Source organism: Trachypithecus francoisi, unplaced genomic scaffold, assembly GCF_009764315.1.
Source record: "Trachypithecus francoisi isolate TF-2019V2 unplaced genomic scaffold, Tfra_2.0 Lachesis_group16, whole genome shotgun sequence".
Classification (NCBI taxonomy): Eukaryota; Metazoa; Chordata; class Mammalia; order Primates; family Cercopithecidae; genus Trachypithecus; species Trachypithecus francoisi.
In genome coordinates, this window is record NW_022681461.1 from 54,085,307 (window position 1) to 54,110,076 (window position 24,770).

Sequence of the window (24,770 nt, forward strand, 5' to 3'; positions counted from 1 at the left end):
TAATGTTTTAGGAAGATTGGCCTTTTATTAGTTATATGCTGGGTGGTTTTAAGGGAGTAGAGGGGAACAGAGATGAGACTGAGGAGCTTCTTGAAATGCAGTATGTATGAAGTAATAAGGGACCAGAGTTAGGACAGAAGTGGCCAGCATGGGAAGGGAAGACAGGAGGAAGGGAGGACAGTGGGGACAGTGCATCTCTGCTAGTATAGCATCAGCTGACTTGGCTTACAAGCTCTGACTAGTATCAACTGAGGGTCAACTTACATGTTTGGGGATTGATACTGGATGTTACTAGAACCTTCAGTGAGGCTGTGGAGAGAACACTCATACATATTCTTTACATGTGGCTGCTTGGTTTTATTACCACATGCTGGCTGGATTCTAAAAGTGAGAGTCCAAGGGAGATAGACAGATGAAAACCACATTGCCTTGTACAACCTGGCCTTGAGAATCATGTGATGTCTTTTTTACTACATTTTTGTTGAACCAGTCACAAAAGCACAGCTACTTTTAAGGGAAGGGGAAATAAGACCTCCACCTCTTGAAGGGAGATAGCAAGGCTATAGAAGACCATGTAAGAGTGACACACAGGAGTTTTTTAATAACAGCTTGTTAATATTATCATTATATGAGTTTAAGTGTCTGCAGGTAAACTGGTTCCCTCTGAAATACAGTGAATATTTTTAGTAAATGCCTGGTATGTATTCAGTAACAACCTTGAAATGGTGGTTGTGTAGCTCTTATTAAGTGAATGATATGATTACTATTTGGTTCTATTCACAAGATGACAGACAATTTCCTTCTCTAAGAAGGGGGAACAAGATCTTACATGTATGATGAGGTTGCTTTTATATTAATTAACTTGGACAAAGTAACATCATAATTGCAAACTCTCATTGACAGCTTCTCATGTACTAAACTCAGTAAATCATTTTTATCCATGATCTTGTTTAATCCTCACAAATAAACCTGAGGTAAGTATTATTCACCCCATTTATGAAGGATAAAATTGAAGTTCAGAGAAGTGATGTGATTTGCCTGAGGTCACATTGTTAAGTAATGAAACCTGAATTCAGTTCTAGAACTTTACTCTTCCTCCTCTTCATGAGATGTATTGTATTACCTCTTCATGAGCTAGAATGTATCACCTCTTCATGAGGTGATATGGTTTGGCTGTGTTCCCACCCAAATCTCAACTTAAATTGTATCTCCCAGAATTCCGACGCGTTGTGGGAGGGACCCAGTGGGAGGTAAATGAATCGTGGGGGCTGGTTTTTCCCATGATATTCTCATGACAGAGAGTGAGTCTCATGAGATCTGATGGGTTTATCAAGGTTTCCACTTTTGCTCCTTCCTCATTCTCTCTTGCAGCTGCCATGCAAGAAGTGCCTTTCGCCCTCTGCCATGATTGTGAGACCTCCCCAGGGATGTGGAACTCTAAGTCAAATTAAACCTCCTTTTCTTCTCAGTCTTGGGTATGTCTTTAGCAGCAGTGTGAAAATGAACTAATACAGTAAATTTGTACCAGTAGAGTGGGGCACTGCTGAAAAGTTACCCAAAAATGTGGACGAGACTTTGGAACTGGGTAACAGGCAGAGGTTGGAACAGTGTGAAGAGCTCAGAAAAAGACAAGAAAATGTGGGACAGTTTGGAACTCCCTAGAGAATTGTTGAATGGCTTTGCCCAAAACGCTGAGAGCAATATGGACAGTAAAGTCCAGGCTGAGGTTGTCTCCGATGGAAAAGAACTAGTTGGGAACTGGAGTAAAGGTGACTCTTGCTATATTTTAGCAAAGAAACTGGTGACATTTTGCCCTGCTCTAGAGATTTGTGAAACTTTAAACTTGAGAGAGATGATTTAGGGTATCTGGTGGAAGAAATTTGTAAGCAGCTAAGCATTCAAGAGGTGACTTGCATGCTGTTAAAGGCATTCCATTTTATAAGGGAAGGATAGCATAAAAGTTTGGAAAATTTGCAGCCTGTCAATGTGATGAAAAAGAGCATCCTATTTTCTGAGGAGAAATTTAAGTCAGCTGCACACATTTGCATAAGTAACAGGAAGCCGAATGTACTCCCAAGACAATGGGGAAGGTGTCTCCAGGGCATGTCAGAAGTCTTCACAGCAACCCCTCTCATCATAGGCCTGGAGGCAAAAATGGTTTCATGGGCCTGACCCAGTGTCCTGGTGCTATGTGCAGCCTAGGGAGTTGGTGTCCTGTATTCCAGCTGCTATAGCCATGACTAAAAGGGGGCAAGGTACAGTTTAGGCTGTGGCTTCAGAGGGTGCAAGCCCCATGCCTTGGCAGCTTCCATGTGGTGTTGAGCCTGTGGGTGCACAGAAGTCAAGAATTGAGGTTTGGGAACCTTTGCCTAAATTTTAGAAGATATATGGAAACACCTGAATGTCCAGGCAGAAGTTTGCTACAGGGGCAAAGCTCTCATGGAGAACCTCTGCTAGGGCAATGTGGAAGGGAAATGTGCGGTCAGAGCCCCTACACAGAGTCCCTACTGGGGTACCAATTAGTGGAGATGTGAGAAGAGGGCCACTGTCTTTCAGACCCCAGAATGGTAGATCCGCCGACAGCTTGCACTGTGTACCTGGAAAAGCTGCAGACACTCTATGCCAGCCTGTGAGAGAAGCTGGGAGACAAGGCTGTACCCTGCAAAGTCACAGGGGCAGAGCAGCCCAAGACTGTGGGAACCCACCTCTTGCATCAGAGTGACCTGAATGTGAGACATATAGTCAAAGGAGATCATTTTGGAGCTTTAGATTTGGCTGCCCTGCTAGATTTCAGACTTGCATAGGGCCTGTTGGCCCCTTTGTTTTGGCCAATCTCTCCCATTTGGAATGGCTGTATTTACCCAATGTCTGTACCCCAATTGTATCTAGGAAGTAACTAACTTGCTTTTGATTTTACACGCTCATAGGCGGAAGGGACTTGCCTTGTCTCGGATGAGACTTCGGACAGTGGACTTTTGAATTAATGCTGAAATGAGTTCAGACTTTAGGAGACTGTTGGGAAGGCATGATTTGTTTTGAAATGTGAGGACATGAAATTTGAGAGGGGCCGGGGTGGGATGATATGGTTTGGCTGTGTCCCCACCTAAATCTCAACTTGAATTGTACCTCCCAGAATTCCTACATGTTGTGGAAGGGACCCAGTGGGAGACAGCTGAATCGTGGGGGCCGGAAGGGACCCAGTGGGAGGAAGTTGAATCATAGGGGCCGGTCTTTCCTATGCTATTCTTGTGATAGTGAATAAGTCTCATGAGATCTGATGGGTTTATCAGGTTTTCCACTTTTGCTCCTTCCTCATTCTCTCTTGCAGCTGCCATGTAAGAAGTGCCTTTCACCTTCTGCCATGATTGTGAGACCTCCCCAGCCATGTGGAAGTATAAGTCAAATTCACTCTCCTTTTCTTCTCAGTCTTGGGTATGTCTTTATCAGCAGCACAAAAATGGATGAATACACGAGGTACACAGTATCACTTCTACATGAAGTAGGGAACTGGAATAGAAATAGGGCCTTAATATTGGCTACAAAGGAGTAGGTGTGGGGACCCGGAGCACGCAGACCTCGCAGACCTCACCAGCTTCACACTCACCTCGGTGTCTGCTGCACCCGCCGCTTCCTCTCCTAGGCCACGAGACCCAGCAGCTAGAAATTCAGCATGTCTATTCTCAAGGTCCATGCCAGGGAGATCTTTGACTCTCGTGGGAATCCCACTGTTGAAGCTGATCTCTTCACCTCAAAAGGTCTCTTCAGAGCTGCTGTGCCCAGTGGTGCTTCAACTGATATCTATGAGGCCCTAGAGCTCCAGGACAATGATAAGACTCTCTGTATGGGGAAGGGTGTCTCAAAGGCTGTTGAGCACATCAAATAAAACTATTGCACCTGCCCTGGTTAGCAAGAAACTGAACGTCACAGAACAAGAGAAGATTGACAAACTGATGATCGAGATGGATGGAACAGAAAATAAATCTAAGTTTGGTGCGAACGCCATTCTGGGGGTGTCCCTCGCCATCTGCAAAGCTGGTGCTGTTGAGAAGGGGGTCCCCCTGTACCACCACATTGCTGACTTGGCTGGCAATTCTGAAGTCATCCTGCCAGTCCCGGCTTTCAATGTCATCAATGGCGGTTCTCATGCCGGTAACAAGCTGGCCATGCAGGAGTTCATGATCCTCCCAGTTGGTGCAGCAAACTTCAGGAAGCCATGCGCATTGGAGCAGAGGTTTACCACAACCTGAAGAATGTCATCAAGGAGAAATACGGGAAAGATGCCACCAATGTGGGGGATGAAGGCGGGTTTGCTCCCAACATCCTAGAGAATAAAGAAGGCCTGGAGCTGCTGAAGACTGCTATTGGGAAAGCTGGCTACACTGATAAGGTGGTCATTGGCATGGACGTAGCGGCCTCCGAGTTCTTCAGGTCTGGGAAGTATGACCTGGACTTCAAGTCTCCCGATGACCCCAGCAGGTACATCTCACCTGATCAGCTGGCTGACCTGTACAAGTCCTTCATCAAGGACTACCCAGTGGTGTCTATCGAAAATCCCTTTGACCAGGATGACTGGGGAGCTTGGCAGAAGTTCACGGCCAGTGCAGGAATCCAGGTAGTTGGGGATGATCTCACAGTGACCAACCCAAAGAGGATTGCCAAGGCCGTGAACAAGAAGTCCTGCAACTGCCTCCTGCTCAAAGTCAACCAGATTGGCTCCATGACCGAGTCCCTTCAGGCGTGCAAGTTGGCCCAGGCCAATGGTTGGGGTGTCATGGTGTCTCATCGTTCTGGGGAGACTGAAGATACCTTCATCGCTGACCTGGTTGTGGGGCTGTGCACTGGGCAGATCAAGACTGGTGCCCCTTGCCGATCTGAGCGCTTGGCCAAGTACAACCAGCTCCTCAGAATTGAAGAGGAGCTGGGCAGCAAGGCTAAGTTTGCCGGCAGGAACTTCAGAAACCCCTTGGCCAAGTAAGCTGTGGGCAGGCAAGCCCTTCGGTCACCTGTTGGCTACACAGACCCCTCCCCTCGTGTCAGCTCAGGCAGCTCGAGGCCCCCGACCAACACTTGCAGGGGTCCCTGCTAGTTAGCGCCCCACCGCCGTGGAGTTCGTACCGCTTCCTTAGAACTTCTACAGAAGCCAAGCTCCCTGGAGCCCTGTTGGCAGCTCTAGCTTTGCAGTCGTGTAATTGGCCCAAGTCATTGTTTTTCTCGCCTCACTTTCCACCAAGTGTCTAGAGTCATGTGAGCCTCGTGTCATCTCCGGGGTGGCCACAGGCTAGATCCCCGGTGGTTTTGTGCTCAAAATAAAAAGCCTCAGTGACCCATGAGAATAAAAAAAAAAAAAAAAAATTGGCTACAAAGAAGTAAGTGTCTAAGAGTGGGGTTGCTAATGTTGTACATGAAATGATACCTACTATGTGGAGGTGGACAGAGATTCAGAAAGTGATTGATTTAGGCAAGTACCCTGCAAGCTTTGCAGTCTTTTGGATTAAAACTAGGTTTCAAGTAAGAATATGGAATGAAGTCAGGCCAGAAAACCTTGAAAACAGGCTTGTAGAAGAGTATAGCCATCTTCACACATCTGTTTTAGCACTAACAATATTAGATAATAAAACTCTACTAATATATCTGCTTCTCCCAGTGGGCTCTGTGCTCTTGGCAAAGTGTAGTATGTAGTAGATTGTCCATATATGCCTATAAAACTAAACAGAAAGGAGTTGCACTTCATCCCTCTTTGACTCTAAGTTCATTTCCATTTTGTTTTCCAAATGTTAAGTTTCTTCAAATTTTAGCATCTATTAATGTTTCTAAGTGGAACCAAAATATGGGCTCTCTAGAGCTCTTTTTTGCTTCTTAGTCCAGTGCATAAAAGTGGAAGAAGCACATTCTTATATGCCTGTTTCCTGGTTGTAATAATCCTGATGGGAAAAGGAAGATGGATCACAGGGCAATGGCAGCAATACTCTGTTATAGTCTCTAGAGAGAGTCATAATCCTTGCCTATAATGCTGTATAGATATCATTCTGCAATGTGAGTTTGGAAAGAAGATTTCATTAATTCATCAGAACAGTTAGAAAACTGCTAGAAATTTTATGACCTCATATTCTTTAAAGTAACAAGTTTAATGTATTGTTGTGACTTTTATTTGTTCTCCCCTTTGACATTTATGTGATGAGCACCTTTGGTGAAGGCTGAAATTATACATAGACTAAGAGGACTCAGGCATAACAAAGATGTCTTTTAATTTTCCTGGAGATTAATCTCTCCCTCTTAAATCTACAAAAGTAAACTTTTTCTTGGTTTGATTTTGCACTCCAATATTTTTTCCAAGCTATAATTAGAGATGAAAATTAAGATAGCAATGAAAAAAAAAAAAGACTCTGATTTATTACTTTTGACAGGGAAAGTATTTTTCCCAGGCTGTTTCTGAATTCCTTTCTTTAGAGGAAATAGCAGGGGAAGGTGACTATTTCTCAGCTAGTAGCAGCTTCCAAGAGAATAATTATATTTGGGAAAATATTTGAGATTAAAGCACATTAGAAAAGATGCATCTCATCAAATCAAGGTATTCTTCAAATCAACCTGTTTTGAATGTTAAATCTGTATGTTTTAAAGCTTAGAGTTTTAATAACTTATGCTCCTTGTAGATCAATGACATAACCTCTACAAACCAGAATTTCACCTAAAGATGGCACCTTCCTTTGAAAAACACAGGGGCTGGTATTTTAATGAGCATTTACAGGCCAAGTGCCTGATGAACTATGTGTTTATGCCACTTTTTAAATTGTCACGAGTCGTTGAGGTGGTGTTGTTATACCTATTTTGTAGAGGAAAAACTCTCACTGAAATTCACTACCTTGTCCAGGGAGCTGTAAAACATAAATAGAAGAGCCATAAATGGGATTCAGATTATCCTAAACCAATGACTCTCAAACTTTTTCTTTCTATTTTTTTTTTTTAAACCCAAGAGAGTGCAATGGCCACATGCCCACTTTTCTTTCCCTGCCCAGTTGTGAAATGTTGCTTGTTATTTCTACCAACTTAAAATATTATTTCTGGCTTTTTTTTCTTTATTTATTTTTAAATCAGAAAGCCAATGTGTTTCTTAAAAAATTTCAATATTGAAAAATATATTTTAACCATATTTTATTGATCTATGATGCCATTGATTGAAAGACATACCATTGGATTATGTATGTTCTACTAAGGAAAACAAATACTATCAACAAAACTATGACATAATGCCTTAAAAATAGTCCTGCATGATGCATGAATCAGTCACATCACCACTCATTGCCTTTCATCAATTCCAAGAGATTTAGCAATTTCTTTTGTTTTTAGTTCCTCTGCATGGCAGGTGATAGGCAATCCCTTTTATATGCATTTAATAACAAAACCTAACACTGCTTCATCCACTTCTGGTTATTTTTTTCTTAGGTTCTGTAAAACACATGGTTATTGTTTTGTAAGGAAATAAGGAGCTCTAGTCATTCCTGAAATGATGAATATTTGCCTCACTAAAAGTAAATGCATTCCCCACTGCTCTATTTCTGTATATTTTTGCGTATATAATGACTTCTGCCTCAATGCCAAATCATGGTGCAATCTTTTAGAAGACACTTTAAATGGCAATTAAACTCAACACTTGTAGCACCAAGAATATTCAAAACTCAATGGAAGTGACGACAATGTGAATATTTATACTGAAAGCAATGACAACCACATCAAAACTGCCACCTGGCCAGCAGTGATTATAATATGTCATTAAATCTAAGACTCTTCCTAATTTCAGAGGTATTAAAATGTGAAAAACTGTACTTTTTAGAATCAATGAATTAAGTAAATATTAAATATGCCTTTTGACGGCCTCTCTTTTCTGCATTTCAGATTCGGATCGGGTCCCAGCTCTTCTATTCTTGAAGCACCCCTGCCCCCTATACTCTCATCCTGCAGAGAAATACTGCTGTACGCTGTGCCTCTTTCCAGCAAGAAAGGTTTCTTCATCTACTCTAGGCTGCATTTTAGCATTTACCCCAAGGCCTATTATAAATGGACAGAAAATTAAATTTTTCTTTTTCCTCTTAGGGAGAGAAAACCTAACTAAATTTCCAACTTATGACAGTGTATGTTCCACGTTTTCATTGTATCATGGTCATGTGTAGCCCTTTGCTGATAGACAGGGTGAGTGTAAAGGGATTTAATTTTCACTGGTTGATTGAACTTGTCACTAAACTTTTTAAACAACTTGATAGTTTGTATATAAGAGTTATTTTCTGTAAGTTGTTTGTTTAGTCTGTTGATAGTTTATTTTGCGGTGTAGAGGCTCTTAAGTTTAATTAGATCCCACATAACAATTTTTCCTTTTTTTTTGTGATTGCATTTGGTGTCTTCATCATGAAATCTTTGCCCATTCCTATGTCCAGAATCATCTTGTCTAGGTTGTCTTCCAGGGTTTTTATAGATTTGGGTTTTACATTTAAGTTTTTACTCCATCTTGAGTTGATTTTTGTATATGGGGTAAGAAAGGCACCTAGCTTCAGTTTTCTGTATATGGCTAGCCAGTTATTCCAGCACCACTTATTATATAGGGAATTTTCCCCATTGCTTGCTCTTGTTAGCTTTGTCAAAGATTAGGTGGTCGTAGGTGTGCAGCCTGATTTCTGCGCTCTCTATTCGGTTCCATTGGGTGGTCCATTTATCTGTTTCTGTGTCACTACCATGCTGTTTTGTTTACTGTAGCCCTATAGTATAGTTTGAAGTTAGGCAATGTGATGCCTACAGCTTTGTACTCTTTGCTTAGTATTGTCTCGGCTGTTCAGGTTCTTTATTGGTTCAATAGGAATTTTAAAATAGATTTTTTTCTAGTTCTGTGAAGAATGTCACTGGTACTTTGATAGGAATAGCGTTGAATCTGTATATTGCTTTGGACAGTATGGCCCTTTCAATGATATTGATTCTTCCTATCCATGGGCATGGGATGTTTTTCCAGTTGTTCATGCCTTCTCTGATTTCTTTGAGAAGTGTTTTTGCAATTCTTGTTGTAGAGATCTTTTACCTCCCTGGTTAGCTGTATTCCTAGGTTTTTTTTTTTTTTTTTTTTTTGGTAAATGTGAATGAGATTGTCTTTCTAGTTTGGCTTTTGGCTTGGCTGTTGTTGGTGCATAGGAATGCTAGTACTTTTCGTACATTGATTCTATATCCAAATATTTGCAAACCATGCATCTGACAAAGGTCTAGTATCCAGCATCTATAATGAACTTAAACAAATTAACAAGAAAACAACAACTCCATTAAAAAGTGGGCAAAGGGCATGAACAGACACTTTTCCGAAGAAGACATATATGCAGTCAACAAGCATATGAAAGAAAGCTCAATATCAGTGATCATTAGAGAAATGCAAATAGAAACCACAGTAAGAAACTATCTCACACCAGTCAGAATGAACATTATTAAAAAGTCAAAAAATAACAGATGCTGGTGATATTGCAGAGGAAATGGACCACTTACACACTGTTGGTGTGAGTGTAATTTAGTTCAACAATTGCAGAAAGCAGTATGGCAATTCGTCAAAGAGTTAGAAGCAGAACTACCATTCAATCCAGCAATCCCATTACTGGACATATACCCAGAGGAATATAAATCATTTAACCTTAAAGAGGTACGCACATGAATGCTCATTACAGCAGTAGTCACAATAGCAAAGACATAGAACCAACATAAATGTCCAACAATGACAGATTTGATAAAGCAAATGTGGTACATGTGTACACCATGGAATAATATTCAGCCATGAAAAGAATGAGATCATGTCTTTTGCAGGAATATGGATCGAGCTGGAGCATAGATAATAGTTGAGGAAAGGAAAACCAAATACCACATGTTCTCACTTACAAGTGAGAGCTAAATGATAAGAACTTATGAACACAAAGAAAGAAACAACAGACACTGGGGTCTACTTGAGGGTAGAGGGTGGGAGGAGGAGAGGAGCAGAAAAGATAACTGTTGGATACTGGGCTTAATTCCTGGGTGATAAGATAATCTGTACAAGTCCCTGTGACACAAGTTTACTTATGTAACAGAGCTTCACATGTACTTCTGAAACTAAAATAAAAGTTACAAAAGAATTATTTTCTGTTATTAAACATGTCATTTGGAAACATTTTCATATATAACTTTGAATACTTTCTTGTGCCCCGAGGAAAGTATGCAGTAGCTAATTTTTGATTTTTATTGAAAATTTATTTTTTTCTCCATTCTTCACAGTTTTGCCATTGAAATGTAATAATACCTACATACTCTACCAATCCAAACAATATATAGTCAAAAGCGAAATTGATAGTCTCTCACTTTCTCTTTCTAATCCCATTTTCTAATGTAACTACTATAAACTATATGATTTCCTTTGCTAATAGAAACAAATGCCACACACACATTCGCACATACACACACACACACACACACACATATATGTATATATACACACATCCACTGAAGATTAAAAACCAAACAAACATTGGGACCTAACATGGAGCTGCTATTCTTCCCTAATGGTCTGTTATGGACCTATTTTGAAGTCAATGCATAATGATCCACATTTTTTAATAGCTGCTTATTGTTTCATAGAATTAATATATCATGGTGTAGGAAACCATTTCCCTATATATGGATATCTAAGTTTATTCCAGGTGCTGTAACAAAATATCATAAGCTGGGTATCTTACAAATAACAGAAACTTATTTCTCAGTTATGGGTCTGGGAATTCCAAGATTAAGGTGCCAGCAGATTTGATGTCTGGTGAGGGCTTGTTCCTCATAGACAATGTCTTCTTGCCGTATCCTCACATGGCAGAAGGGGCAGACAAACTCCTCCTCTTTTATGAGGGCACAAATCCCTTTCATTCTCTAAAGGCCCCATCTCTTACTACTATTGCACTGAGGATTAAGATTCAACGTACAAATTTTGAGGGAATACAAATATGCAGACCATGGCAGTGGATGGATAGTCTAGTTATTTACAGATATTGTTATTATAAACCTTTAGATACGTTTTTGGGTAAGACTTTTGACAGTATCAGACACTGCTGATTTTTCTTTTTTCTTTCCCCTTGACAGAATCCTAAAAACAAAGATACTCAGTGAGGGTGTATGCATACTGTAAATTTAATATTGCTAGTTTTATTTTCTAAAATATTATGAAAATGTACATTCGTCAATAATAAATGAGACTGCCATTTTCTGTAGGTTTTCATTAGCACTGAATGTTCTCAGACTTTTACATGGTCATGTAATAGGCAAAAAAATCATTGTGTTGTTTTAATTTCCATGTTTATGTTTACTGATTATGGTATATTTTCATTTTTTATTGATCATTTGCATTTCCTCTTTTGTGAACTGCCGGCTCTTATCTTTGACTCACTTTAGACTGTCTTTTTCTTATTGATGTGAAAGAACTCTTTATATATTTAGAAATAATACACAGTGAGTGCTTACTGTTTAACCTGACTCTGACTCTCAGTACTTTATAAGAATGAACACGTTTAATTAATCCTCACAACAGCCTTATGAGGTAGATACAAATTTATAAGTAAGGAAACTAAGGCAGAGAAAGGTTAAATAATATGCGCAAGATCACACTGCTAGTAAGTGGCAGAGCTGGTGTTCACACGGAGGCCGTCGGGATGTAAACTCACATGCTAACTCCTGCACTATGTTCTGCTCAGCTGGAAGGGAAGATTGGCAAGTGTGCTGAGAACAAAGAGACATGCCATCGCTGGGTGCAGACCAGCCATGGCAGGAATATTTCAGAGCATATTGGAAGACAAGTATTTGTGTCTAAAGTCTGATAAGAATGATACTTCTCTTAAGAAAAAATACAAAATATACTATTTCAAAGTGGATTCTTGACACTGTAGACTGTTGTTGAAAGTGAACTATGGGGGACATTGAGAAAGCCGATGAGGCAGAAGCTGAACAACGAAGGCAAAGGAGCAGAGGGGAAAAGCTTAGTCACAGGAGGCGAGGCATTGGAGGTCATAAATTCTTTAATGCAGGGAGACTGCAAAAATAATGTCCATCCTACCTTCTTTGTTGTTTGTAGTTTAAGTAAATTGTATGTAGTTTTCATTCCTTTAGTTATTCTTAATTAATCCCTTTGTGGTCTTTATAAAGTTCTCGGTTAAAGAAAACTGACATCTGGCCCTTCCTTTTCCCCAAGGATTGCTACAGAACAGATAGATTTATAACTGTTATGATATTTATTTTCAAAACTTTGGATGTTCCAGAAACACAATTTATATTTTTCTCAATACTTCTGTTTAGTTTCATTTTTGGAACCCTGATATTGGCTGATTGCAGAAAGAAAAAATATCTTAGTCAACTTAAGATAAACTCAGGCATCTGTTTTCAGCTCATTTAATTCAGGATTTCCCTCTCTTACTTATTCTTTCCTTTGTCCAGTGATTTTCTAGGAGCTTTGGACCATGGGAGTTGGGAAGATGATCTGGCTCAGGGCCATTTTTCTCCCAAGTGAGTATCCATAAGATGATGCAATCCTTTCTGGTCCTTGGACATGACCATACTTATGGAATCTTATGGGGCATCTGTTTTGAATTGAATTGTCTTCCTCAAAAATATGTATTAAAGTTTATCCATTATATATTGAAGACAAATATGAAGGTACCCCTCCCCCATATCTCAGAATGTGACTTTATTTGGAAATAGGGTCTTTGCAGACGTAATTAGTTAAGATGAGGTCATACTGGAGCATGGAGGGCCTCTAGACAATAAGAATAGTATCCTCTTATAAGAAGATAATGTATGAACATACGAGATGAGAAGACCATGCTCTGAGAAAGGCAGAGGTTAGAGTTAATGCGTCTGTAAGCCCGGAAGTGCCAAGGATTGCTGGTGACATCAGAAGACAAGAAAAAAGCAGGAACAGATTATCTCCCAGAGCCTTTGAAAGAACCTGGCCCTGCTGACATCTGGATTTTGGACTTTTAGCCTCCAGAACAGTGAAATAATGAATTTCTTTTGTATTAAGCCATGAAGACTATAGTACCTTGTTATAGCAGCCCTAGGAAATTAATACAGCATCCAAACTCAAGCTACTTCTAGAGTGTCCTCTTAGCCTACGGTTCCAGTTGCATTTGCAGAAACATCCACTCCATTCTGGATCACTTGGGAAAATGGCCATTTCCAGTGTCCTGTCAAACTGCCCATCTGCTAGAGCACTTAAAAACTCTGCTTTATGCAGGGGCCAGGGTAGCTTGGATACTGCCTGTAGTGCTTGCCAGCTTCTAGGACAAAAAGACAGGGACCAGGCTTCGGTACTCTCTGTTCTTCGATCCTGAAACCTTTCTGGGGGTCCTATACTCTTATGTCTTAGAGCTCTCTTATGGGTGTGGGCACAGGGCGGTCTCTACATGAGTCCCATAGCCGTATGTTCTCCTGCTGCTCTTTTTGCTAAACCTACCCCTTCTTTACTTATCACACCTCTTATATCCATATCCTCTCAAACTTTTTGTGGGATTTTTGTGGGATTTTTATCCTCTCAAACTTTTTGTGGGATTTTTGTGGGATTTTTATCTAGTCTGGGTAAACAGAAAACAACTGCTTCCACAGCCTGGTCTATAAGTACTTATCCCTGAATTTTTTATTTGGCATCTGGCAAGTATGAAAGTCTAGAATTTGCTATCTTTATTCTTGAATTCTTTCATGACAAGAACGGGAGAGAGTCACTGTGGAAAGGAATAGTACAGGAAAAACTCATTTACTAATATTGTACAATAGAATTCTGATTAAAGTAGCCAGAGTGAATGCACAAGTCTTAGCTGAAAATCGAGGTCAAATTCTAAAGCTCAGAACAGATGCGGGTACCCAAACTTCATCTCCTACAGAATGTGACTGTTTAAGGAGTATACCTATCCACAAAGGGTCATATTTAATGAGGTTGAAAGGTGGCAGTGTATGCCAGTCATTGTGACTACCACTTGGTACCTAAATATCAGTCTGTCAGTCTGTACATTCATATTGGCTAATGTTTTCATGAATTTGTTTTCTTCTCAGAAAATGTGAGTTTCTTCCTAGCATTTTTGAGGGCTTCTGTACATTTGTTAAGTTATTCTGGGATCTTTCTGCAGTGACGTGGCTCTTTTTTGTTGTTGTTTTGGGTTTTTGACTTGCCTCTTCCTAATTATATTTTACCTTTGTATGATTGGGGAATCATGTAGGACCTCATAAAAATTATCAAGTAATTTTAATAGGGTGATACATTCTGAATAGAGCCGATCTTGACATAAAACTAAGTATTCTAATAATACGGCCGGGCATGGTGGCTCATGCCTGTAATCCCAGCACTTTGGGAGGCTGAGTCGGGAGAATTGCTTGAGCTCAGGAATTTGAGACCAGTCTGGACAATGTAGCAAGACCCTGTCTGTATAATTTTTTTTTTAAACCCACTAAGTATTTTGATAATAGAGGAATTATTACATACCTGCTATGTCCTTAACACAAAAGTGTGTGGTATGGAGAGGGGTATGAGAGATTTGTAAGGCATAATATAAATCTACATGGAGCTTTGCATCTTCTAGGGTAGCAGGACACATACATCCATGACACACAAAACCACAAATACAAGTTACAGAATACAGATTACCATATAATAAAACAGTATATAACATACTACCTACTAGGCAGCACTCAGGGATGAGGTGACAACTCAAGCAGGATGAAATAAATCTGGCCTGGAATTACCTCCAGCTGAAGATGACTTGACTCTTGAATCTGGAAAGAATTCCCATTTTGAGGACACACGCACAACAGGAAGCCCTTTTTATTCTAGATACACTCCTGGATGCAAATTCCCCAGGTTTATGTTCACTTAGGCCTCAATCTCACTCAGCTTAATACATTAATTGAAGTGACTTTGCTAAGGATAGACACATAGATCTTATTATGTGCAGGCTAAATAGTTGAAGGAGATGTCTCTATTTTCTGCCACCCTAGTGCTGTCTCTTTGTGCAGCCCCATTACTCAAACGAAAGAAAATCTTCCCAGAACACTAGGAAGCCCCACCTTTGGTATCAGTCGTGTATGGAAGGGTAGAAACATGTGGGCAGCTTGAGACCTGAGGTCACCATCCAAACTCATCAAAGAAAATAGCACTAGTGCACATCAGTTATGTTTTAAAATGGTTTCTGCCAGTCATTCTAATCTATTTTTTATTGCATTCTTAATTTTATTCATTGCTATATCACATAATTCCCATATTTTATGTTGCCTTTGTGACTATTTTCTCATGTGTGAAAGTACCTCTTAGTCATTCGCCTGTTGTAGTTCTTTGGATGTTTGCTTCATTTTTTTATTTCTATTTATTTATTTATTTTTGCTAATGGATTATCAGCATTTTATGATGATTTTTTTGCTTTTCTTGATTTTTCCCTCACTATGAATTTCCTTGAATGAGATTACTGAGTTAAAATGAAAGAAGTTGTGCTGTTTTCCAGAATGGCTGTAACAATTTACAATGCTGTTTACCATGTATGAGTACACGTGTTAGTATGGCAGATTCCATATTCTAAAGATAGCCATAAGAATGTCTGCATTCCACATGAATTCTTTGCTTATGTGACCTTGACATTCCTCTCATCAAGCAGTGAGGCTCTCCCCGCAACACTTGACTCTGAGTGGGCTTGTGACTTGCTTGTAACCAATAGAATGCAACAAAAGTGATGCGGCATGACTGATGAGGCTGAATAAGGAAAAGCAGTGCAGCCTCCACCTTGTTTTCCAGAACATTCACGTTTGGTGCCATGAACTGCTGTATACGAAATTTGGGTGTCCTAAGACCACCATACCAGAATGCACATGCCAAGCCACATGGAAAGGCTACAAATAATAAGCACCCTAAATGGTAGTTCTAGATTTCCAGTCTCCCAACTCAGGTGCCAGGGATTGGAAGTCATACTGACATCCAAGCATGAAAATTTACTTGGCAATTATGTATATGGACTTGCTGCTCAGGAAGAGGCTAAAGTGGAGGTCTGGATTTAAAGGTCATTAAACAATGATGACAATTGAAACTATGGGAGTGATTGTGATTGCCTAAGGAGAGTGCATTAGTTAACTATTGCCACATCACAAGCCATCCCAAAACTTAGTGGTTTAAAACAACACTAATAAATATTTGTTCATAATTCTGAAACCTGGGTTGAGCTCAGTGGGGTGACTAGTCCCTGTACCACATAGTATTGGCTGAGCTCATTCATGCATTTGCAGTCAGTTGATGGCACAACTGGAACTGCAGGATGCAATGTGGCCTTATTCACATGTCTGTCACCTGAGATAGGATTGTTGGAATGGATGGGAACTGGTCATGGTCTCTCATCTACCAAGGTCTCTCTCCATACATAGGCCTTTATCTTCAAGAAGGATACCCCAAACTTTCTTACATGGCATCTCTGGGTGGCAAAAAGATTAAAGGAAATGTCTTAAAGCACAGCTCAGAAATTGCAGTGTCATTTCCCTTCATTCTATTGGCTCAAGCAAAAGGCCAGCCCAATGTGGGAGGGGAATTGAATGTGAATTCAGTGATTCACTAAGGCTGTTATGTAACAATCAGTCACAAAGGATGTGGAAATGAGAATAATCTAATGCTCTGAAGAGCGCAACATCTAAAGAATGACTATAAAAAAAGAAGCCCATTATGTGACTGAAGGGTGGCCAGAGATATAGGAGGAAAAGCAAGTAAGAATGGTATTACAGCAATTAAAGATTCCACTTCTAGAAAAACAGAGCAAAAAGTAAGAACACAATAATGAAACATATCTTCAGATTTAATAACAAGCAGTTATTGGTGACTTCGACAGGAAGAGATTCAGTGGAGCAGAAGGAGCTGAAGCCAGACTGCAGAAGGTTGAAGGAAGGAAGCACAGGGAGAGAGAAGGTTGCCTGTAAAAGGGCAGAGAGAACGGGGGAAATAGCCAGAATTTGACATGTTTCTATTTTAGTTTCTAAGATTTTATATACAGAAGGAATTTGGAACAGTCAAAATGCTGAGAGGAAGGTGGAGACAAAAAGGGAAAGGTTGAAGGCATTTGAGAAACAAATATTGAGGAACTGAGTTCTAGTTTCTTGGTTTAGCAGAAATTAAAGTCAGTTTAACTGTGCAGAACAAGATTTTGTTACCTTAAGGTATTATTTTTCATTCATTTTCGTTTTCTAAAAAGACAATTTACATGGAATCAAAAGGAGTAAAATCCATTAAAATGCATAAATATGTAATTTCACCTTGCTTTTTGAAGTACCCAATTTAGAATGATTTAATCTAAAATGAATCCATTTAGAAGTAAAAATGTTTAAATTAAGAGGAAATATTTTGGAAGTATATTGTCTTATGAAAGTAAATAGTATATTTAAAATATGCATCCTTGCATTTGACATATTTATTCATTTTCTTCAAGATGTAAATGCTTTAACAAATGTTGCAAATGTAGATAAATAAATTAACTTTACATCAAAGAGTAAACATCTCACACATGGCAACAAGAGAGCAGTTGTATTTAAGATGTCTGATATTGCTTTATGTCTATATTAATAATAAAATATTTCAGTGTACCATTTTTCCTCATGGAAAACCCTGCTGTCCTTATTCATATACAAATCAAGCTAAAGGGGGATCTGGATGCCTGTCTACCTCCCAGAAGCTTTTTCTGGAACTGATTTGATGAGATGATTTATACTTTCTAACCACCCTTTTAAACAGATATGTTCTTCACTATTTTTACCTTTGGAGTCCTGGGTGTTTTTCTGGGTTTGATAGAGTAGATCAGACACACATGTTTGCTCCAGAGAGTTTAAACATACATTATTGATTCTATCGTTTGAAGGTAAAAATGCTTTCAGAAGAAACTTGGAAAACAAGTCTAAATCAATTGAATTTAAAGACCAATAGAAATCCCTAGATATGGTTTCCATAGCAACAATTTGAATGTTTAATATTTCTTTGCACTCAAACGGTAATTAATTGCTTCATTAATTCAATGCAAGAATTTTGCAACCTACTATGTGCTAGGTAACTGAGAAGCAAAAAGAATCAAACCAAACGGTATCTTGTTTTTGCCCCTTCTCTCCCATCCTGCAGCCAGTAGAGAGTTTACAGTCTACTCAGGATGCCGGGCAAATAAAGAGTTTTAATAATAATGTGATATGTGCCATAATGAAGGTGGGAAAAATGTACTTTGAAAGCACAGAAGGCAGCTAAATTTGTCTGTTGAGACTACAGACAGACAGGAAAGACTCACCTGTTTAAACAGCTGAGAAGACACTTGAGTTTTATTTTCAAGAACGATAATGGTTTGTAGAATGAATTGAGGGCTTGGGAAGAGGTGGGAGGATGGACTGAGTGGTCAGGAGGAAAGAAGTGCCTCCTGTTCAGGGGAAATAGCATGTGTAAAGGCAAAGAACTGTTAGGACATTGTGGTTTTGGAGTGCTCCTTGTGGTTTTTTTCTCTAGTATGACAGAAGGCATGATATGCTGAGGGAGTGGCAAGTTATTATGCTGGTAGAGTAGATAGAAATATGATAAAACATTTCTATGATATCATAAGAAGTTTGAACTTTACACTATTAGTGGGGAATGTTGAATGATCAATTATTTATATCAGGCATAAATATTAAGAACAGGAAAATCAGAGCAACGAATCATAGGACTTGCATGAGATGAGGTGATTACTGCTTCTATTTCTCTGCCTTCAAGAAAAGCAATCATCAAGGTATGTTTGCAGGTGACTTGTTGTTTTATGTAAAAGAGTCTGGGGTATGCCCCCTTGTTACTTGTTGTGTTATTGAATAGCTTTTATTAACAAGACTTAATTCCACATGCTGAATCTCACAGTTTGTAATTAAATCTTAGACTCTTGTTTTATCCTTATGGACATGAAGACCTCTTTTGGCAATTTTTAATTCACTTGAAGGCAATTTTAAAGTTACTTCTTTGAATTTTCATTTTGGACTAAATAATCCTATCTCATTTTTTGTCATAACTGCTATGTTACAATGGTTTAAACCATTTCAGTTGCTATTTTCTGGATTTTTCCCCCAGTTTCTTGATATATTCCTTGTAAGTGGTAAAATAAGCACCAAGCAATATAGTATTTTAAAAAGATTCTGGATGATGTTAGACCTAATATAAAGGATTATTCCCAGCCATTTCTTATCATACACCTATTAGGATATACCTAGTATTATGTTAGAATTTTTTAAAGGCAGCTCTGCATTGGTGAAAGACACAATTTATGTTTTGACCATTCTTTTTTTATTTTCTATTTGTACAGTTAAACACATTTTAAAAGCAGTCTTGCAAAGTTTTTTCTTATCATTGATGGATGATTTCTCCTGACATCTTAAATTCCATTCATATCTCAAGCAACAAGATGTAATGAAATGAGGAGATGCTGGGGAGACCCGAGTTCAAACCATGTCTCTTTTAGAAAGGTTGGAAGAGACCAATTTAAGCTAAAAAAGTCCCAGAATAATTATGGGACATTCCCAGAAGTATCCTAATTTGGATGATAACCTGCATTGTCACTTTAGGCTCTTATAATTATGAGTTTGTGCTTCTCTGAATCTCAGCTTCCTCCTTGGTAAGAGGGGACAACACATATAGTCAGTATAGTTGTTGGGAGATTTAAATATTTTAAAAAGTTAAAATGTTTAGCATGAAGTCTGACACAAAGCAAAGACTTTAGTTAAATAGGCCACTTCCTCTTGTCCCCTTTCTATAAAAATGATAATTCCTCCCTTCAAACCAGGTAGACTCTGTATGTATAAATTAGCTAAATATCTGAGATAAAAATATACCCAACCAAATAACATGCTTGTAAAGTTCAAACTTGGATTTCGGTAGGAAGCTTAAGGTGCATCCTTGCTATACCCACAATCTAGGTCAATACTAATGACATTGCATAGTACAGAATTCTATGTACACGGTGGCTCAAGCCTGTAATCCCAGCACTTTGGGAGGCCGAGACGGGCGGATCACGAGGTCAGGAGATCGAGACCATCCTGGCTAACACTGTGAAACCCCGTCTCTACTAAAAAAAAAATACAAAAAATTAGCGGGCGAGATGGCGGGCGCCTGTAGTCCCAGCTACTCGGGAGGCTGAGGCGAGAGAATGGCGTAAACCCGGGAGGCGGAGCTTGCAATGAGCTGAGATCCGGCCACTGCACTCCAGCCTGGGCGACAGAGCGAGACTCCGTCTCAAAAAAAAAAAAAAAAAAAAAAAAAAAAGAATTCTATGTACAATGGCTTGAGTTATCCCTTAGCCCCTTAGCTTCATATGCAACCAATAAGAATGCTTCTATGTTCAGCTGAGCCTTCAGTTTTTAGGTGAATTCTCATTAAAACAGAATTTCACCAAGTGCATTCTTAGGAACACTATTCCCTGTAGGTAGTTAATGGACATTATGAATGGGGAAGAAGTGCTATGGATGAAAAAAAAAAATGTGGAAATGGGAAATGTTGGAATAAACAAAGTTAAAGGTAGTTGTAACTTGCAGGATTTCCTAGAGCCTTTAGCATACTCATCTTTGCTGTGAATCTGAAAGAGTGTAATATAGTATGCAGCATTTACAAAATAACTAATTGAACTTGGATCCCTTTTGCCATGGAGCTCCTCAGCATACCAAATTATTGATAGCTCAGTTTACCACAGTGTTTTCCCATCTTGATAGAATGTTCATTCATTTATTAAAAAAAAATATTGTTGGCTTACAGCATTTATTGATTGAGTGCTTTGTGTCTAAGTGGCACTTCAAACCATATTATTTGACACATGATAGTTTAATATATGGAAAGTAATTTGAACTTAAAAAGTATAGTAATGTGGTAAATTCAGTAAATGACTTTTTCATGCTTATTTTGTGGCAGGAATTTAGTATGTTAGCTGTTTAGTACAATGGTTTCCAGACTTTCTAAATTGTGCCCTCAATTCTTCACAGAGCAAATATACTTATTTATTTATAAATTGTATTTGTGTATTAATGGGTTAATATATAATGTAAGCATGTGCAAAATTTAGATGTTCAAAGGGATAAGGTGCAAAAATAAATAGAAATAGAAATTCTAATATTTTCTTCCTGGGCTTTGATGGCTCACCTTGCAAACCTCTGGGCCACATACTTCTCTCTTTGGAGACCATTGTACTAGTAGTAAAGAAGCAAAGAAGGAAACAGACATAACTGCAGTATACTTGGAGGAAATATTGTCTTTCATTCATCATATTTGCCATCACTTATTAGGGAGAAAATTGAGGTTTGACACTATTGTAAGCTGTTCACAGAAAAGGATAAAGAAACAATTTTTTGATCTTCATAAGCTTATCCTGATTGAAGGAAATATATAATAACAGAGAAATATTGATTGAAGAGGAGACTCATTGAAAATGGTGGGATAGGAGTCTCCAGTGCTTGCTCATTCACAGAAACATCAATTTTAATAACCATTCATGCACAAATACTTTTGCAAGTGCTAAGGAATCAAAGTGAGAATTACAGTACCTGGGTGGAACACAGAAATAAGAAAAGGCACATTGAAGAAGGTAGAAAGGATTGTTGCATATTGCTTGCATCACTCCTCTTCCAAGCCCACACAGCACAGTGTGTATATATTAGAGAGAGAGAGAGAGAGAGAATCTTCAGGTTGGGAAAAGAGAATTACGTAAGCACAAGACTTCATAGGCTACAGCACCAAGCCTGCCCCAGTGAACTTCAGCACCAGACTTGCCCCCACAGACCTAGGTTTTAGACTTGTCCCAGTGCTAAGCTGGCTCTCAAAGCCTCAGTCTTCAGGCCTGCCCCTATGGACTCATGCTGTATGATAGCCACCATGGATCCAGGCACTGGACCAGTACCCATGGACCTAGGCTTCAGGCTGGCTCCTGCAAATCTAAGCACCAGCCCTGCCCCAGCACCAGACCAGCCCCCATCATCCCTGATTCCAGGCCAAGCATCACAAACCCAGGTGCCACACCTGTCTGCCCTCTGACTGAAGCGTCAAGCCAGCTGCTCTGGTGACTTCAGTAGCCAGCCTATCTATGGACCCTCAGAGCGGAGCTGCCCAAAATTTCTGGTTGAGCCAACTGGTGAAGTGTTTTTCCTTTTAAAGCCAGTCTTTACAGACTAGAAAAAGTGCGTATTTCTTTAACTGCATAGACACCAACACAAGGCCAAAAGGATCATGAATAATCAGGGAAACATGACACCACCAAAGGAACAAAATAAATTGCCAGTAACTGACCCTAAAGAAATAGAATTAGATGAACTGCTAGATAAAGAATTCAAAATGATTATCTTGGAGAAGCTCAGTGAACTACAAGAGAACACAGATAGGCAAGTAAACAAAAATCAGATTAAAAATACATGAATAAAATGGGAAGTTCAATAGAAAAATAAAAACCATAGAAAAGAACCAAACAGAAATACTGGGGTTGAAGAACACATAATTGAGCTGCAAATTTCTACAGAGAGCCTAAACAGCAGACTTGATTAAGCAGAGGAAAGAATTGGTGAGGTTGAAGATAGGTCATTTGAGAATATCTAGTCAGAGGAACAATTTAAAACAAGAAAGACTATGGGATTTATGGGACATGATTAAGCAAACAAATATATACATTATGAAATTTTCAGAAGGAGCAGACAAGAATGAAAGAGAGGAAGGCTTATTTAAGGAAATAATGATAGAAAACCTCCCAAATCTGGAGAGGAAAATGAACATCCAGGTCCATGAAGCCCAAAATTAAACATAGAACATAAACATATATTTAGATTAGACATAAAAAGATCTTCACTTAAACACATTATAATCAAATTATTAAATTAAAGACAATCTCTCTTTTTTAAAAGGAGGAATAGTTTCTATTGTGTGTATATACACCACATTTTCTTTGTTTGTTGATGGATGTTTATATCAATTCCATAACTTGACTGTTGTGAATACTGCTGTAATATGAGATATCTGCAATTTGAGAGTGCAGATATCTCTTTGACATATTGATTTCAGATCCTTTGGAAATCCCAGAAGTCGGATTGCTGGATCATATGGTAATTCTATTTTTAGTTTTTGAGGAGCCTTCATACAGTTTTCCATAATGGCTGTACTAATTTACATTTCCATCAACAATATACTAGGGATTCCTTTTTCTCTCTATCTTTGCAAACACTGGTTATCTTTCATCTTTTTTATAATTGTCATTCTACAAGGTATGCAGTGATATCTAATTCTGATTTTAATTTGCACTACTGTAATGATTAGTGACGTTGAACATATTTTCCTATATCTGTTGGCCGTTTGTATGTATGTTTGCAACAACATGGATAAACCTGGAGGACATTTGTCTAAGTGAAACAAGCCAGGCACAGAAAAACAAATACCACATATTCTCACTTCTCTGTGAAATCTAAAACAACCAGACTCATGGAAGAAGCAGAATTGTGGTTTTCAGAGGCCGAGGAAGGGGTTTTGGGGAGATATTGGTCAAAAGGCATAATGTTTCAGTTAGGATGAATAAATGGTAAATATTTAAGGCGTTGGATATGTTAATTAGCTTAATTTAATCATTCCACATTCCATACGTACATCACAGCATCACATTGGAACCCGTAAATACCTACAATTGTAACATATCAATATTCTATCAAATAAAAAAAGAAAAAAGTCAAAGAGAATTTTGAAAGCAGCAAGAGAAAAGCCGTTTATCACATACAAGGGAAACTACCGTCCCTTATAGGACTATCAGCAGACTTTTTTTTTTGCAGAAACCTTGCAGACCAAGAGGGAGTGGAACATAATATACAAAGTGTTGGAAAAAAACAACAAAAAACCTTTCAACCAAGAATATTATACCTGGCAAAGCTATCCTTCAGAAATGTGGGAATTATAAAGATCTTCCCAGACAAACAAAAGCTAAGGGAGTTCATCATCACTAGATGAGCCTTACGAGAAATGGTAAAGGGAGTTCCTTCAATTGAAAAACAGTACATTAGCTAAGAACATAAAAACATATGAAAGTATAGAACTCACTGTAAAGGTAAGAATATCATCAAAGTCAGAAGATCCTAGTACTATTATAATGGCATATAAATTACTTTTAACACTAGCATAAAAGTTAAAATACAAAATTATAAAAAATAACTTCAGCCATAACAATTTGTTAAAGAAAGCACAATATAAAAAATATAACCTGTGATCTTAATAACATAAAAAGTGAGGAGAGGAAAAGTAAAAGTGTAGAATGTTTGTATGTAATTGAAGTTAAATTGTTAGATTAAAATAGACTATTATAACTAAAAAATATATTTTATGTAAGCCCTGTGGTAATGACAAAGAACCTGTTATAGGTCCAGAAAAGATACAGAAAAAGGAATCAAAACATACCACTACCAAAAAACAATCATCAAGTTACAGAAGAAGACTATGAGAGGAAGAAAGGAACAAAGAAACTACAGAACAGTCAGGAAACAATGAATAAAATGGCAATAATAAGTCCTTATTATCAATAATCATTTAAAATGTAAATGCATTAAATTTTCCAATAAATGACATAAAGTGGTCGAATAGCTTAAAAAAATAAACCTTGATGTAATTCTGTACTGTGTAGAGTGGAGTCAGTTTCACATTAGGGGCACACACACAAAGTGAAGAGATGAGAAAAGATATTCTAGGCAAATAGTAACCAAAGAGAGCAGACGTGGCTATACTTACGTTGAAC

The 24,770-nt window shown here is 38.6% G+C and overlaps 2 long non-coding RNA genes and 1 pseudogene across 4 annotated transcripts in view; 2 read left to right on the plus strand and 1 right to left on the minus strand.

Annotated features, from left to right (window-relative positions):
• LOC117098669 overlaps positions 1 to 24,770 on the plus strand; it is a 73,292-nt gene that overhangs the window by 9,569 nt on the left and 38,953 nt on the right. For both annotated transcript variants that reach the window (XR_004443529.1, XR_004443530.1), the window contains exons 2-3: positions 7,891 to 7,997; positions 8,089 to 8,184. This is a non-coding gene — a long non-coding RNA (uncharacterized LOC117098669). The remainder of the gene's footprint in view (positions 1 to 7,890; positions 7,998 to 8,088; positions 8,185 to 24,770) is intronic.
• LOC117098671 lies at positions 1,592 to 23,867 on the minus strand. The gene is made up of 4 exons (XR_004443531.1): positions 23,856 to 23,867; positions 16,602 to 16,606; positions 11,911 to 11,916; positions 1,592 to 1,721 (listed from the first exon to the last, which is right to left on the minus strand). It is a non-coding gene; the product is annotated as an uncharacterized LOC117098671 (long non-coding RNA).
• LOC117098667 lies at positions 3,526 to 5,335 on the plus strand (annotated as a pseudogene). Its single transcript, XR_004443526.1, has one exon. The product of XR_004443526.1 is annotated as an alpha-enolase-like (transcript).